Source organism: Ornithodoros turicata, chromosome 1, assembly GCF_037126465.1.
Source record: "Ornithodoros turicata isolate Travis chromosome 1, ASM3712646v1, whole genome shotgun sequence".
Lineage (NCBI taxonomy): Eukaryota > Metazoa > Arthropoda > Arachnida > Ixodida > Argasidae > Ornithodoros > Ornithodoros turicata.
Window position 1 is genome coordinate 89,389,821 of NC_088201.1, and position 15,070 is coordinate 89,404,890.

At 45.5% G+C, this 15,070-nt stretch overlaps 1 pseudogene; it reads right to left on the reverse strand.

Moving 5' to 3' along the window:
* Positions 1-231: 231 nt before the first annotated feature.
* On the reverse strand, positions 232-927 carry LOC135366054 (uncharacterized; annotated as a pseudogene).
* Between the last annotated feature and the right edge of the window lie 14,143 nt (positions 928-15,070).

The following is a 15,070-nucleotide window of genomic DNA, read 5'->3' on the forward strand; positions in this document are numbered from 1 at the left end:
ACGGTTTTGGTATTGGTTAGCAAGCCTCAGCTGAGCACTGTGAGACCGTGTACAGCGAAACGTCATTAACCAGGTATTATGGCTTGAATAATCACAGGAAATTAAAAATTAGAACATTAAATGTCAGAACATCTAATGGAATGAAAAGTTTGAGATAAGCAAAGCCGTTGCATGAATTAGCAGCAATATCACAAGCACACTTCGCACATTCAGCATCCACCTACCTCTTGTGAAGGCTGGGACATTTAGCTTCACCCCTTGAGCTGCCAGTGTTCACTGGACGCTTGCCAGTTGGTAAGGGTCCAGTGTAAAGCCCCTATCAGCCATGATTTCATCATTTCGTGCGAAGTACTCTAGAATTCCACAATCCTTCACAATGAACTTATCAGAGGCCCGACCCCCATATGCTTTGGACACATACATTATAAAGCTGTTTGGCGCAATAACAATCAAAAACATACGTGTGTTATGTGCCTTATAGGAACTGTACTTTTGTGCCCTGGCTATTTGTTTCTTTGACCTCTGGAGGAAAACTTCTGTGCAGTCTAGAATGCACCTGGTGTTCTCGTAACCGCTCTGAATGAATAAATCTGGAATGCTGCTTTGTATCCTTGACTTCGGCAGCCAAACCACGGAGTATTTCATAATTTAATTCAGTGACTTCAGGACAGTGTTGAATATCTTGCAAACAGAGGATGGAGATATAGAAAACCGCCAAGCAAGATCTCGGTACAAAGTCCCCAGGCTGAGGCGCATAAATGCAAGCAGTAACTGGTCCTCCAACGGCAATTGTGTGAGGGGCCGAAATGATTGTTCGAGGCATAGAAGGATCCTCTGAAACACTTCCTCCGACAGTCCTGTGTAAAACAGAATGTCAGAAGTCGACATCCGAGACCTCACGGATGAATGGAGAGTTCCCAAGTTCAGTGGCAAGCTGTATGTATGGTCTGCTGAGGCTAGATCCTCCCACTATGTGGCTACGTCACGGTTGCGATCCTGAATGAACACAGATAATGTATGTGTTAACTATATTTCTATATTTCCTGTGCTGCTAAAGACAAGAACTACTAAAGATACTTGCAGAGTCACTGTCTGTCTGTGTTTCAACAGAAGTTGTTGGCACAGATGGAACTACATGAAATATTTGTGATGTGCCAGGTCCACCGGTGTTGCAGTGCTGCACTTCAGGGGGACTCCTTTCTGCACTAGAGCCAGACTTCAAGAAGTGAAAGTGTGAGCAAACATGCTATCAGTAACTGGACGTCGGACAGCAAGGCTGTGCTGTGTGAAGCAAGCTGTGTACGGACAATGCTATTATGTAAATATTGCTCAAGAAACGAAGTAGTGATATGCACCTCATCCTTGCTATCTGCTGCAACATGACCAAGTCCATGCCGGGAAACGAAGTAGTAATAGGCACCTGATCCCGGCTATCTCTGCGACCTGCACCAAATCCATGCCGGGAACTGTTCTTAGTTGCGTTTCGTCGGGACGAACCTAACAACGATTTTCAGAGAAGTCACTGACAAATGTATCATGAGGAGAGAGATATTCCAGTGCTTAGGCTTACGAAATCTGCCAGGGTGTTCAAACACCGGGTAAAGACAAGAACTACTAAAGATACTTGCAGAGTCATTGTCTGTCTGTGTTTCAACAGAAGTTGCTGGCACAGATGGAACTACATGAAATATTTGTGCTGTGCCAGGTTCACCGGTGTTGCAGTGCTGCACTTCAGGGGGACTCCTTTCTGCACTAGAGCCAGACTTCAAGAAGAACTGAAAGTATGAGAAAACATGCTATCGGTAACTGCACGTTGGACAGTAAGGTTGTGCTATGTGAAGCAAGCTGTGTAGGGACAATGCTATTATGTAAATATTGCTCAAGAAACGAAGTCGTGATATGCACCTCATCCCTGCTATCTGCTGCAACCTGCACCAAGTCGTTGCCGGGAAACGACGTAGTGATAGGCACCTCATCCCTGCTATCTGCTGCGACCTGCACCAAGTCCATGCCGGGAAACGAAGTAGTGATAGGTACCTCATTCCTGATATCTGCTGCACCCTGTACAAAGTCCATGCCGGGAACTGTTCTTGGTTGCGTTTCGTCGGGACGAACCTATCAACGATTTTCAGAGAAGTCACTGATAAATGTATCATGAGGAGAGAGATATTCCAATGGTTAGGCTTACGAAATCTGTCAGGGTGTTCAAACACCGGGTAATCTCAACAGTACTTTTCACGGTCTCACAATTGAAACCCAACGTGACTCCGGTTACTCACTTTTTGTTTTTTTCTCGGCAGGTAGGGTTCCCTTAGAATGCGCCATCGACCGACCTTCAACTGAGATATGCATGAAGCATGCGAGACATTGCTTAATCAGGCGAAACAATCGCACTGTGAACTCCCAGAGAGACGCACCTTTCTTTCCAAGGTTGATTGATCATCGGCGTCGGATTCCTCTCTGTTCTTCTTCCATCGACAAAGTGTTTAGAGCACACGCGAGATGACTGTGAGGGCGTAAAATCCTTTCTGTTTACGTATGCTATCAACTGCCGACGCTCCTCATCGTCATGCGAAAATGTGTGCAGGTGAATCAGTTTGCAACCGCAATGCCCGCGCTACTTCACAGACTCCATTCTGCAGTATTTTTCGTTTCCGGTAGTTGTTCGTGCATCCGAAGATGACACAGTGGTTACCCGTCGATCGTACGTTAGTTGACATAGCACTAGTATGCAAGGAAACGCATTAGGACAACTGTATCACGACGTCAACGTACGCAGTTAATGGAACACAGCCGCTCGGAAGTCAGGAGGGGTGTTCGCACATTCCAGAGGAGGAAAGCGCTTGGCGCGCTGCGAGCATGCTGGGGTCGAGGCTTGGTTGGAAAACGGTGTATAGGCGTAGTGCAGTTTAAAGAGGTGGTGTGCACGTTTTTGGCAAGTTCGTCTAGGTCACGCTGAGAACACAGCGAAGTGTCCTGATCTGACTGATTACTTGATGATATGGTGCCAGCGACCCAACCACCCCATCCAATATTCACCCATCCAATACAGGTGACATACCGACGCGCAAAAAACCTAGCAGACTCCTTGGTCAATGCCAAAATCAGCAAAATAAGCACCCCGTACACGGGGACACGACCCTGCAACCTCCCGCGCTGCAAAACACGCAAGCACGTTCAACACGCTAACTCCATCAAAAGCACTGCGAGCAATTACACCCACCCCGTTAACCACGCATTCACATGCACAAGCTCCAATGTCATATACTGCATTTATGGTGAGCTAGAATGACTGGTGTGCTTACTGGCCTATCCAATGCATGGGAGCGCTTGGTCGCGGCCTTGGCACTCGACCACGTGCGATTGTTTATATGGATGCGCTAAAGCTCGCCGCGCGCCTTGCGGAAGGATTTTTGTGGGGATCCGAGGTACTCTTCTGTTTCGTATCACATGACCCTTCCGAGAAATGCAGAGGACCGCGCCGCGCCGGCCGAGAAACGGAACAGTGTCGATGGGTGGTTTATCAAGAGCATCACGAGCTCAGTGCAAGGTCGTTGTTCGCCGAGGTTATCTCTCACTCTCTTGCAATTGATAATTTGTTGCTTACAACAATGATCATAAGTGATGCAACAGTGGTCGGTCTATGCATATCGCCGTATTCTCGCTTAGGGTTGAGGGATATTTGCGCTTCGGGGAACCCTTCGAGTTGGATTGGCAATGCGTTGAGCGTTCGCTCGCAGCGCGTGAACAATCTATAAGCAACTTGTCCAACTTGTACCCCGTCTAAAAGCTGATAGCCTCCTCAGCCAGAATTGAATCCATAACCTGACCCCAAGCAACTGAGGGTTTTAGTAAGGGGGCCTCCATAAATCACTGATTGTAAAATACACGTACAGTTCGTTAGACGAAGTGCAATGGCTACTGTATTCCTTGCAATCTAATTGTACTTGTTTTCTCGCGTTCGAAATCGGCTATCGCATAAGGACCGCGTCCATGCGCAAGTATGCAAGGATTGTGAATCGAAGGGAAGGGAAGGGCCGTTACAGGACCTCACAGTATTACCCGAGACAGCACGGTGTCAAAAGAGAAAGCAGCAGCAACAACTCGTATATTTTCTCATTTCACACAGTTTTCAGAAACCGTTTCTCGCAGTGATTCACAGGTTAGGGCGCAGGAGTCATATTCGTGCGTAGTGCAAGAATTAAGGGTTTGGGATGCGTATTCTTTGGCGTTTTATTAGGCCGGTAAGTGGCCGGGATAAGTATAGGGAAGCGCACCAAGTGTGCGGATAAACAGTTTTCCACGGTTTAATCATGGGTCAGATAAACCTTCGTCGCTTCAGACACTGACCGGATGACAAACGTAGGGCCGCGCAGTGCTTTACAGACGATTGCCTCATCAAATACCGCGATCATATGTACTACACCGCAATGTAGTTGATGCGATATAAATTACATCTAAGCATGCGACACTATCTTCACTTGTTATCCCTTAACGATAGGCAACCCGACGTTTCGTTGCTTTTCTATTCATCCTGTTCTGAACCCCCTAGCTGGTGTACGTACAAGTGGAAAGAACTTCGGCGATAATGTGCCAGCTGTTCACAGTCACATCATAACTAATGCTTGTTGCTCGCTATTTTCAAGAAATGAGACTCCGTGTAAGAACCGAAGGAAGTGTGTTTGGGGAACCCACTCATTGTTTTAGCTCGTACAGACTTATGTGTACATCTCGCGCTTTTTTTATTGTACACACCAGCATATAAGGCCAATAAAATTTCTTTATATATAACTGGTTTGTTGAATGCCAGTATTCAATAGCAAGCAATGGAAGAGCGTCGCTAAAGTTGGAAGTAAGAACGACAAGATAAAATCTGCAATAAAATAAACATTATACCGTCCTTGGTTTCCGAATATTCACCAGATAACAATGCCGAATTTCTGAAGAAAAAGACTATAAATTATGGAACAGCTTCGTTTGCAGCGGACACAGAAAACTTTTCTTAAGATGACGAAAATAGCAGCCGCGCTCGGCATGTATCATGATACCTGATAACAGCGCGACGATGTCTTTCTGGAAATGATAAAGATTAGTGAAGTTACGGGGGGTAACTTCTGAATGCTGTATCAAAATAGGACGGTATACACTGTCTGCGTAGCATAAAAGGTGGTGGATACTTCCGAGCGACCTGCCTGCTTGTCTGGCGGCACATGCTGGGCGGGGGAAGGGGGGGACGTTCTTCATAGGCAATTGAGCTGACATTTGTCTTAAAGTGTACGAGGAAAGCCCAGCCTCAGACAGCACAGCTTCCTCCGAGATTCGTACCCGGGTCACCTACCAGTCTCGGCATGCCATGTCAGCAAAAAGGGCACCTCACATTCTAACGCATAGTGCCCCCAGTACCAGGAGGGCCGCCGCAGATTTACCAGCGTACACGGAGTGGCCCGGACTTGACCCGCTTTGGGGTTGCTGGTTCTGCTGAAGCTATCTTCCAAAATTTGGGCGGATTTGTAGGAAGACATCTGCTCCTGAGCACTAAAGTTATGAAAGTTCTCTCTCTCTCTCTCTCTCTTTTTTATAATTAATGATGTACTTTGCGAACTTGGCTGCTCTGTGGTGGCGTCCATGAAAACAAAGTACAGGTCACTGCTCAGCATGGAGCGAACACTATAGGAACTGTTGCGCTGAGAATGCGCCCTCGTTTTGAGAGACGCTCACCTCAGCCAGTAGGACGAGTCTATTCTGCTGGAACTGTTTTTGTTTTCCCCTTTGGTACAGGAAAACAAAACAAGGTATCTACACTGTGTCACTGCTCTCCTCCTTTCCCGGCTTTTCACGATGCAATAATCTTAAACAATATGAAGACCAATACACAAAAATGATCCTGAAATTCTGTTTCACAGTTGATATATAATCAGAATGAGTCAGCTGGACTAGAAAGCATACCATGCTTTCTAATCCAGCTAATTCATTCTGATTATATATCAACTGTGAAATAGAAAGCTTGTTGCATCGCGAAAAGCCGGGAAAGGGAGAGAGCAGTGACATAGTGTATAAACCCTGTTCTGAAATCGTAAGCAAAAACCATTGCTTCTACGACGAAGGTATAAAAGAGACAGTGCTCCTACAGGATGTGACTTTCTGTCTAAACAGGATCTCACCTTCTACTACCTCTAGTACGATGTTCGCGACAAATACATGGTGCACCCCGACTTTTGCTTGTCAAACGACGCGATTACATGTTATGAGGTAAATAAGGAGATGTTCTTCAGCTTGCATAATTTGATATCAAGAATTGGGTGAGGTATCTAGCTGATTTTCCAAATACTCTGCATCTATTAGTACACGACGCTGTTTTTGGAAATGGCGCCTTAAACAAAACTTCAGGGGCATGAGTATGGAAGGATTTGTGTGACTTTCAGAGCGTGTATCACGATGGTCAGTCTGTCGCGCCCAAAACTTTATACATTGCGCACCAGTGTATCATTGCATTATACCACAAGCGCATCATGTTGGGTTGTACAACAATGGCGTGTAACAAATCCTGCAGCCAAAATTTTAGCAGCCTTCCAACATGTCTCAAAACGAAGGTATTTTATTACCAATCATGGGCTGGGCATATACAGACAAGCAGCAAACGAGTATGTACCCTGCTGTGAATGCTAACTGTATACCTCAAGTATATATTTATGTCTATCGAAGTCACTTCCATATACATTAATTTATACACACCGTATCTGTGTGATGTACCCAAGGAGACTGGAATGGAATGCCTTTGTGCTACCTCACAAAACATGTAAGAGCTTCACACAGAATTGTACATAACAAAAATACTCTACTCAAGTTACTTTACCTTAAGTGCTCTTGGGAGTAACTTGGTATCTTACAAATACTTTTAAAAGGCATTGTTTAGTAACCTGACTTGAATGCTTTTTTAGTATATTCTACAAGCTTGCAGCAGTGAAAGTCCACTCTATTCCTCCCTTTTGTTTATTTATTGCTTTTTTTCTTTGACTTTCTATATGGCTAGGTGAACACCCTCTCGGAGAAAGTATGTAACTACAAGGTCACTAATTACCTAAAATTCATTAATTAACCTCTTTAGTTAGGGGATTTCGCGCAGAAGCGATGTAGCCGAACCAGATATATTCCTTATCCCAAGAAGAAAATTATCTCCCGATTATCCCAAGAAGGAATCGAAAGGCATTGAAGCATTGCCTTTACCAGAACATTCCAAAACGCGAACTCCTCCGTCCGTCGTAATCGTATCGCCGAAGGGTGACGTATCAGCACGCCCACATTTTTTTCTCCCTCCCCCTGTATCTGCCAGATTGCTTCAATTTCGGCCATCGCGGGAACTCCCTGGCGCTCCAAGGTGCTCTTTGCGCATGCGGTCACGTGGTCTTGAGGGCGCAAGAAGCGGCAGCGGGCCGAGCCCTTGGTAGCCACCTATCGGCAGGCCCGTCGTCACGACCCGGTTTCAGTCGCCGTTCAGCACATCATTCATTCTAGCTCACCATACTGCATTGAATGCGGCGACTGCTCTATGCAATACATTGGTGAAACCGGCCAACAAATGAACAACCGCCTTACTGGACACAGAACCGACACGTCCAACAAACTCCCCAAAGCAGTCGCCGAACACATTAACGTCCCTGGTTCCTGGACAACATGAAACTATATATTTTAGAAACCGGGTTTAGATCCACACGTGACAGACGTGATAGGGAGTCAATTCTTATACAAGTTCAACGCTCTTCACCCGTCCGGTATCAACAAATCACAAGGCACCCTAGAAACACTTCACAAATAAAATATGCTTTTTCCTTCTATCTCCATTATCATCTGTTATGTTCTGCATGGCCACTGCTTTTTGCTTTCTTTATTGCATGCCACAACTTTGTATTACAGATATTAAATAAAATTTTAAAAAATCTTTGCTCGTTCTGGAATTTTCCCCACGTAATCACTAACCTTCTTATCTTTCGCTATATTTGCCAATTCTTGCCTGTTGTCCCGTTTCGTCCACGTGTTCGTGAACCTCCCATTTGTCTGTAAACGGTCCGGAGCCTAGATCACTACTTTCACATAATCCCCTCCACACCCTAACAAAACGGCCATTCACTCCGGCGGTAGATGCCCGTACGGGCCATTTCTTCTCCGGGCTGTTGACCCACAATTCGCATGAACCTTTAAACACGTCACACCTAACCCTTTAAATACCATGCCAATGATGAGGACGATGCCCAGAGGAAGAACAGTCTCTGTTCGAAACATCGGCAGCTTCTGTCCTGAGGCAACTCCCTTCCTACTTTAAAGGGCCAGTGTGCACGTTTTTAGCAATTTCGTCTAGGTCGCGCTGAGAACACTGCGAAGTGTGCTGATCTGACTGATTACTTGGTGATATCGTGCCAGCGACCCAACTACCTGCAAGATGCACTTTAAAGGGCCGGTGTGCACGCTTTTGGCAATTTCGTCTAGGACGCGCTCAGAACACAGCGAAGCGCCCTGATTTGATTACCTGGTGATATGGTGCCAGCGACCCAACTACCGGCAGGGTGCAATTTAAAGGGCTGATGTGCACGTTTTTAGCGATTTCGTCTACGTCGCGCTGGGAACACAGCAAAGAGTCCTAAGCTGACTAATTACTTGGTAACATGGTGCTAGCTCCCCAACTACTGGCAGGATGCACTTTAAAGGGTCGATGTGCACGTTTTTAGCAATTTCGTCTAGGTCGCGCTGAGAACACAGCGAAGCATCCTAAGTGGACTAATTACTTGATGATATGGTGCTAGCGACACAACTACCAGCAGGATGCACTTTAAAGGACTGGTGTGCACGTTTTTGGCGATTTCGTCTACGTCGCGCTGGGAACACAACGGAGCATCCTAAGATGACTAATTACTTGGTGCTAGCGACACCACTACCAGCAGGGTGCGCTTAAAAGGGCTGGTGTACACGTTCTGGGAATTTCGTCTCCGTCGCGCTGGGAACACAGCGCAGCGTCCTAAGCTGACTGACAGCTGCTTGGTGACATGGTACCAGCGATCCAACTACCGGCCCAACCCAACTGTGACCATGTCGGACACTTTCCCTCAGGGAGATTGGCAGTGCTGGCCGCGAATCTCCGAAGAACGCAGCACAGCACCCCTTTAAAGTGAAACGAAAGGCTTCGACCGCGGTGCAACAAACACATCTGTGACCATGTGGGATTCTTTCCCACTAGGATATCGTTACTGTTGGGCGAGAATTTGCGAAGAATGTGGCACAGGAGCACGTTAAAGCGGTCGGGAAAGATTCAATCGAGGTGCAAGAACCATCTCTGAATCCCGGACAAAACACTATCTCCTGCGGACGTTCGAAATAGATCCCAACGTCCATGTCCTGAAATGGATATCAGATGGACATCTCTGGGAGCAACATGAATGGACGTCCCTAACCGTACATCCGCAGGATGTACTGTAACGGCTGTTTGAAGAATTGTTCGAATAGGCTCCCTGACGGGATGTCGCAGGGAGCATTATCAGAGGAGAGAGAAACATAGCAAGGTGTGCAGCGTCGTGAATTCGACTTCGCTGAACCAGCTGAACTTCGCTGAACCAGCGTCGTGAATTCGCTGAACCAGCTGATTGCCTCAAATCAAAAGCAGTAAGAAACACAGACGTTATCGTTACAGTGATATTACACCTCACCCTTTAGAGATCGCAGGCAAACAGGACTCTCGAATTTGTTAAAACCCGAGATAAGCAATATACAGGGTGTCCACGCTAAGTGTGAACAGATTTTTTTAAAATATATCAATCACTTTTTCCGAGATGAAATCAATTGCAATATAGCCTATGCTAAAGGGCACTCCCTAGGGGGGCATTAACAGGCTCCTAAGGCAATGTCTTTCAATAATTAACTTTTTAATTATAAAAGCTACGAAGTTGCTCCAATGAGAACATCTGATATCTTCGGTCACCAGATACCAAAACCGTTTTCAGAACAAAAATTCGTTCGGTAGATCGTCCGCAAAAAATTCGTGAAGGAACGCCATTTTTTCCTTTATTTGATTTATTGCGCATCTTCAAAGAAGCGGCTTTCCTTTACCCTCAGTGTGAGAGAGTGAAAGAGCACAGTGCCGTCTCATGCGTCGAAGATTAGCTTTAACTTGCGGAAACAAAACAAAAACACAAATCTATCGGGTGACTCTATCGCGACTGCCCTTATCTTGGGCTGCATTTTCTGTTTTCTTTTAATCTTTTTCCAGGACGCAAGAGGCGATAGTGTGCTCTATCATCCTCTCGTATTGGGGGCGAAGGAAAGAGGCGTCTCTAGAGATGCCCAATGAATAAAATAAAGAAAAAAATGGCGTTCCTTCACGAATTTTTTGCGGACGATCTATCGAACGGATTTTTGTTCTGAAAACGGCTTTGGTATCTGGTGACCGAAGAGATCAGATGTTCTCATTGGAGCAACTTCGTAGCTTTTGTAATTAAAAAGTTAATTATTGAAAGTTAATTAAGACATTGCCTTAGGAGTCTGTTAATGCCCCCCTAGGGAGTGCCCTTCAGCATATGCTATATTGCAATTGATTTCATCTCGGAAAAAGTGATTGATATATTTTTAAAAAATCTGTTCACACTTAGCGTGGACACCCTGTATAGTATCTGTTTTTGGGTTTGGAAAGGTATACCGCTGCCTTTCTAAGTTCATGGTTCGAAGAGCTTTTTCCTTTTTAAAACTTCATGCTCATTGTTCGCAACAGAAATGCTAGAAAGAGGAGCAACTGAGAAAGAAAGATGCAGTGGCCGAAGCTGAAACAGAGGCCTGAAGGCCTCACGTGTGAGTGCCTTCATAATTTGCGCACGTCTCGCATGCGTCATTTTACCTCATTTCTGAATGCACTCATACTGACCTCACACCCCTCAGGCCTCACCAGTGACTTCACTCATACAGACCTGGCGCCCCTCAGACCTCATGAGTGTACTCACAGGAGGTCTCATGAGGGGCAAAATCTCATGAGTACACTCGCAGGAGACGTCATGGGGGTCAGACCTCATGAGTGCACACAGAGGGGACCTCATGAGGGTAAGACCTTGTGCATTCACGGATGACCTCATCATGGGCTTGCCCTCACTCACCCTCACTTCAAAGGCGTGAGGTGAGGTGAGGGGCACTCATAAGGGTCCTCATGAGTGAGTTCGCCCAGCTATGATTCCAAATGGCGGTACTGCTAGAAAGTATCACATAGCACTAGCAGAAAAGGCAAAGTCCCAATTTGATTCCATCGGAGAACATGGCTCTTGCATTAGCCTGTTGCTGACACGGATAAGACGCCTTCACAACGTTTGGTGCGTTTTTCTTCGTACTTAACCCCCATTGAGTGCTTCGAATGCCTTGGCTGCGTTAGCTCTGTTGAAACCTGCTAGTAGTGGTCACAGGACAAGCGCTTCTCGGTCGCAAGTACAAAGGCACTGAAGACTAGCTATGTAGTATTTATTTACGTGTTTGCATTACCTTTCGTGTGATTGCTTTATAATTGTTTGCATTGGCGTATAGGAACCCTGGTATTTATTTTCTAGTATAAGTACTAGAGGTGTGCGTATATTGAAATTTTCGAATACGAATATTTGTAAAATTGACACTTGAATACCGAACCGAATTTCGAATATCACGTCATAGGCGAAAGGCTTCTAAGAGTAACAATTAAGCTCCGGTAAACTACTATTTACATGCGACTGCTACTTACACACTACTTACATGCTGCTGATCCTTAGAAAAACACCCCACGACACGCACTTGAAAAGGGCTAGTAAGGAATATGCATTAGTGCATTGTGTAACACGAGGCATGCATGCTTATCTGCACATGTACAGACAAAATATTTTTACAATGAAACAATGTGCTGCTCTCATGAGGTAAACTGAAAACTGAAATTTGCACTTCGAAAATTCTTCATGGACACTGAAAACCTGCGTTGGCATTGTAAGTGCTGGTAAAACAGACACACAGAATGGAAGCAAACATTAATTGATGTAATAGGTGAGTTTTATTCTTAAAGAAAAGCGCGGCACTCGTGCTATACCCCATTTACGTGCACGCGAGGTGTAGACCACTGATCTCTATGTATAAAGGCTGGATCGCGCAAAGGACAGCGGATCGTGGGCGAGAGGTGCGGCAACAGGTCGCCATGTTGGAAGGCCCAATGGCGCATCTGTTGCACTTTAAACGCTCCTCATTGCTGATTAGCACGCACCTTTCTTAGGAATCAGTGTGCTGATGTATTCCATGCTTCAGCAGTGTTTCTGTAGTTTTTAATGGTAATTGCCTTTTTTCTTCTCCGCTGCCTGTACTCCGAATATGGGGTCGTAAGTGTCGTGCACGGGGAGCATACGCATGACGAAATTCGGTGAATGTCAACCTATAAAACTGATTCTTTTTGCTAAGAAGGGGTTCGCACTGTTTGTTATTGTAAGGTAGTTCCGTTTTTTTTTCGTTTCCGTTTTTTGTGTTTGTGGTTTTCGTTTGTTGAAAGAAGGAAGTCACTGAAGAGGTTAGCCAGCTGTAGGACTCGAATCCACATCTTCTGGATTACCGGTCCAGGGCTCTACCAACTGAGCTATGCTAACACCAGTTACCTTCATTTCGTTTGTTGTTCGGTTATCGTGTGGTGTTTGGTTTTCCTGTAGTGTTCTGTGGTCTTGGTTCATTATTTTCTGGCTTTCCTGAGGTGGTTCCGCGGTTTTCGTTCGTTCGTTATTGTATGGTTTGGTGTTCCCGTTTGGCTTTTTACATTATCGTATTATGTTCTACGAGTGTGTGTGTTCTACAAAAAGACCTCATTGCTTATTGTGAAGGGAATCATTATTTTATTCAACACAACCACTAGCAATGGGGTGGAGTATCGCCCCTGGCAATGAAACTCCCAATTTGTTGTTACGAGTGTGTTGCAGTTGTTCAGCTGTCAGCGCAGTTCATTACAGAAATTCGAAGCGCTGTTCACGAAGAGCATGCACATGCATGACTTATTACACATGCTGAAGGCCGGTTTCACGTCAATTCAGGCCGGGAGGTCGCATCGACCTCTTGGATTTTTATTATTTTCCTTATATATAGAAGCCCATCGTTCATGATGACCACTAGCTGTAAAATGAATAATTTCTACGGAATAGTTTTCGTGCAAAAAAATCCAGAAAATCCGGCCCTGAATTCAAGTGTTCCAGTTTTGCCGTGTTTGCACGCGTATATCTCCCGAGTCTTAAAAGATGCTGCAGTGAAATTTTTTAATGCTTTAGTATGCATACAGTCCAGCAGTCCGAGCGCAAATTTTGGCGCCCAGGAGCAACGATCTGTGATATAAAAAATGGCGAACATGCTCTCTCGCGCAGTTTTGTTCAAACTTCGACGCGTGATAGCTCTGGGTGTAGATATTCCTCACTACCATATTTGGTATCACTTCACTCAGCTTTTAATGTTCTTTCGTTTTATATATATATATCGCGCGTATACCCCCTACAGGTATCTGTTGAAACAGGCAAATATTATGGTATATGTCGAGAAAACAAAGATTTTGAGCGTCCGTTTCTCGAAAAGACCCCTTTTTATTTCTTTTATATTTTACCAGGACACGGCCCGATGTTAAACCTTTCATCAGACGTAAAAAAAAATCTGCTTCAAAGGATGCACACTGGCGATAAGCGTTAAAACGCGGCCCTAGTCTGCAGCGTACTTGTGGGAGCCCAGCTGCCCGTACCGCGGGAAGGCGGGCCTCCTGTCGATGTCGTACAACAAAGGGACAACTTTGTGTAATCAAAAGTGGTAGTTGATGTCGATATATTTACAAGACTGCGAAAAAGCAGTATTTTGCAATGACAGCGACAAATGATTTCACTCACTTTGTATGAAAACGTCACTCTTCTGCACTCACTGTCCACGGTACTAGCTATGAATGTTTCTCGGCCTAGACTCTCCGGTGTCTTGCTTTGCCACGCATGCGAACCCTGTATGCCACTTTGATGCGGTATAAGTTTACCCATTGCTTTTTCTTTTGCATTCTAAAAGAAGCCACCTCCTCAGCCCATAGATAGAGTAAATGGACGCTCGTTAGGTGTTTTGGCAAGCACATTATCATATCTTGTGGCTCTAAGATGACGTCTTGCTCGAGAGAACGCAACTTAGGTGCCGTGGCATGGTGCTTGATTCCTGTCACACCTATCCTGTGCACCGATATTGTCATACGCACTTTTGTCGTGGCCTGTTCCTGAAGAGCCATGTCGCGCTCGCAAAGGTAGATTTGGAGAGCTCATAGAGCCTTTCCGATTTTTAAAATGGCTCGCCACTCCATCTGAGACGTAAATCATTAGCTACAAGAGGAACATTCTCCTCAAGACATTCTTCAATAGCTAAGGAAGCTAACAGTGACTGCGCTGAATCGTGACAGAAGTTTTCGTTCACCACACCAGAACTGTGCGTTTCCGAGCCAGCCTGTTACCCCACATGTGAATATGGAAATCTGTTTTCCACAGTGGCACGCTTTCGCTAGGCATGACTACTGCCCAATTTTGAGCGAAATCGAAGTGCATTAGGTGCGTTTCCCGTATGGCTCTGCTCTGAACGTCTCTAATGTAACTATGACAAATGCGAGAACCCGCCCACTTCCCTAGCTCTCAGAAGAAATGTACTGGTGCAACGCGTTTTGTGCTAAAAACCCTGTGCATAACTTAAAAATATCGTAAAATGAAGTACACTAAGCTTCGCAGGAACTTGCGCGAACCCTGCAAAAAGCAATTCCTAACTCGATATTTACTTGTACAGTGTTGGTATCACCGTGTACGGAGGTTACAAGAGTGAGGTTTTACCTTCGCTGACCATTAAGTTTGACCCAGCCGTTGAAATACGGCTTTACGGCAACGTAGGATTTCATTCCGATGCTTTGTTGGAAATAACTAATTCCCAGAAGTGAATTATTTCTTCAGCAGGACGTCAAAAGTTTGTCGACGAATAAGGCCAGACAACCTTGCTCAGACAAAGGGAGCATCGACACGAGGTCCGCCATCCCGCGGTACCGGCAGCCGGGCTCCGACAC